This window comes from Belonocnema kinseyi, chromosome 10 (assembly GCF_010883055.1).
Source record: "Belonocnema kinseyi isolate 2016_QV_RU_SX_M_011 chromosome 10, B_treatae_v1, whole genome shotgun sequence".
Taxonomy (NCBI): Eukaryota; Metazoa; Arthropoda; class Insecta; order Hymenoptera; family Cynipidae; genus Belonocnema; species Belonocnema kinseyi.
This window is the reverse complement of record NC_046666.1, coordinates 82,695,364-82,697,685: the sequence shown is the minus strand read 5'-3', so window position 1 is coordinate 82,697,685 and position 2,322 is coordinate 82,695,364. Positions and strand designations below refer to the sequence as shown.

Genomic DNA, 2,322 nt, shown 5'->3' with positions numbered 1-2,322 from the left:
GTGACTGTTTCGATATTATTCAAGGAGTTAGACAAGGATGCGTTATGTCTTCATGGTTATTTATATTATTTATGGACAAGTGTTTAAGAATGGCTCTCTTCTTAATTATTAAAGACTAGGTTAGTTTAAATCAAATCCTAATACTACTTCCAAAATCTCAAATTTTTACTAAAAGTATGCCCAGAAAACATTTCAGGTGAAAGTTATTGGACTCATCGTAGAATATTAATAACTAGTAAAATTGATTAAACTTACCAATGCTGCGTCCATCTCCGGTATTTCTTTGAGCTGTAGCTCAAGAGATAAAAACCCTTCCAAGTTAGTTGTGGGCAAGGGCGGTAATATCGCTCTTTCCTGCAACCCTTCAAGGTTATTTGTTGCCTTAATGGTTGATATAATTTATGCTGTTTTATTGTTAAAGTCATACAGAAGACTCCACCTAGTACTTTCAATGGCCTTAATTATTCTTTCAGTGTCATCTGTAATATTATATTGAGTTAAAAGCTGTGAAAGACGGATTAGATTTTAGAAAATGATGGTAAAACTGGTACCCTTCTTTTTTCGAGGCGCAGATGTAGTCCTGGATCTTTTGGACATATCATCACAAGGTAAGTTTCCTACAATTGAATGCAGCAGTTAGGAAATCAAGTGTAGAATCACGAAAAATATATGACCGCAAAGTTTAGAACGTTCATATGAACGAAAAAAATTTTTTTTACGATTTTTTTTTGGTTGAAATTGTTTTTGGCAATCTAAAAACGCATTTCATGCAAAAATATTGCCAATTTTTTTATTTAGGGGTTGTCTAGCAACCCCTAACGTGATATTTGTAGATGTGACAGAAAAGTCGACTACAAAGTCGATAAAGTTAATATATGTATATTTAAGAGAGTAATAAGACTAACCGTTCGGAATCAACACCAGATGAAATTTTTTGGTGTTGAGAAAGCTCGCTCCAACCCCTAAGAACCACCCCTATGATAAACGATATTTGAAATCTTCGAAAAAAACGGCCAGAAGGTAATAAAAAGTTGGGTGTTTAAGGTCCTAAAAAATTACCCACCCCTAATTAATAAATTGCTAAAATTCTAGGAAATGTCCATTCAGTTTAAAGCTAATACATTTACGATCATTTCATAGCCTAGAAAATTAATAAAAAGCATCCCCCTAATTGTGTTACTGGCCGAACATCTCGGTCGAATACCAAAATACCACCCCTAATGAAATCCAATTTTTGAAAATTCGGAAAATCGACAAAAACAGCCGAAGGGTAATAAAAAGTTGGGTGTTTAACGTCCTGAAAAATTACCCCTTTTGTTCCCCCGACTAATGCTTGTGGTAAGAAAACGCGCTTGAAAACCGAAAACCCACCACTAATTAATAAGTTCCCAAAATTCTAGGAAATGTCCAATTCAGTTCGAAATTAATACATATACGATCATTTAATAGCTTAGAAAAATAATAAAAAGCATCCCCCTAATCATGGTAATGGCAGAACACCTCGGTCGAATACCAAAAAACCACCCCTAATGAAATCCAATTTTTGATTTTTCGGAAAAACGACAAAAACAGGCAAAAGATAATAAAAACTCGGGTGTTTAACGTCCTGAAAAATTACCCCTTTTGTTCCCCCGACTAATGCTTGTGGTAAGAAACCTCGCTCGAAGACCGAAAACCCGCCCCTAATTAATAAATTTTCAAAATTCTAGGAAATGTCCCATTCAGTTTAATGGTAATAAATTTACGATCATTTTATAGCCTACAAAATTAATAAAAAGCAATCTTATAATTATGGTACTGTCCGAACATCTTGGTCGGATACCAAAAAACCACCCCTAATGAAATCCAATTTTTGAAAATTCGGATAATCGACAAAAACAGGCAAAGAGTAATAAAAAAATGGGTGTTTAACGTCCTGAAAAATTACCCCTTTTGTTCCCTCGACTAATACTGGTGGTAAGAAACCTCGCTCGAAAACCGAAAACCCACCCCTAATTAATAAATTGCCAAAATTCTAGGAAATGTCCAATTCAGCCCGAAATTAATGGATATACGGTCATTTCATAGCTTAGAAAATTAATAAAAAGCATCCCGGTAGTGGCAATGTACTTGAAGTTACAAACGTTCATTTGAACGAAATTAAAAAAAATTATTTTTCAATTTTTTTTTGCCTAACTCATTTAGAACGGCAAAAAAAAATATTCTGTCGGAAAGAATTGCCGAATAAAATTTTTTTAAGGGGTTACCTACCCTTACACATCTCCCATTATTTAGACCTGCCTAATGCAAGTTTGATTGTCGATATTTGAAAATATGAAAACG

General features: G+C 34.0%; 1 protein-coding gene and 1 long non-coding RNA gene across 5 annotated transcripts in view; both read left to right on the top strand.

Annotated features, from left to right (window-relative positions):
- Positions 1-2,322, top strand: part of LOC117182181 (RNA-binding protein fusilli) — a 141,491-nt gene that overhangs the window by 47,793 nt on the left and 91,376 nt on the right. The window lies entirely within an intron of this gene.
- LOC117182183 overlaps positions 1-2,322 on the top strand; it is a 16,412-nt gene that overhangs the window by 11,598 nt on the left and 2,492 nt on the right. Inside the window, exon 2 of the long non-coding RNA XR_004468280.1 lies at positions 474-608. This is a non-coding gene — a long non-coding RNA (uncharacterized LOC117182183). The remainder of the gene's footprint in view (positions 1-473; positions 609-2,322) is intronic.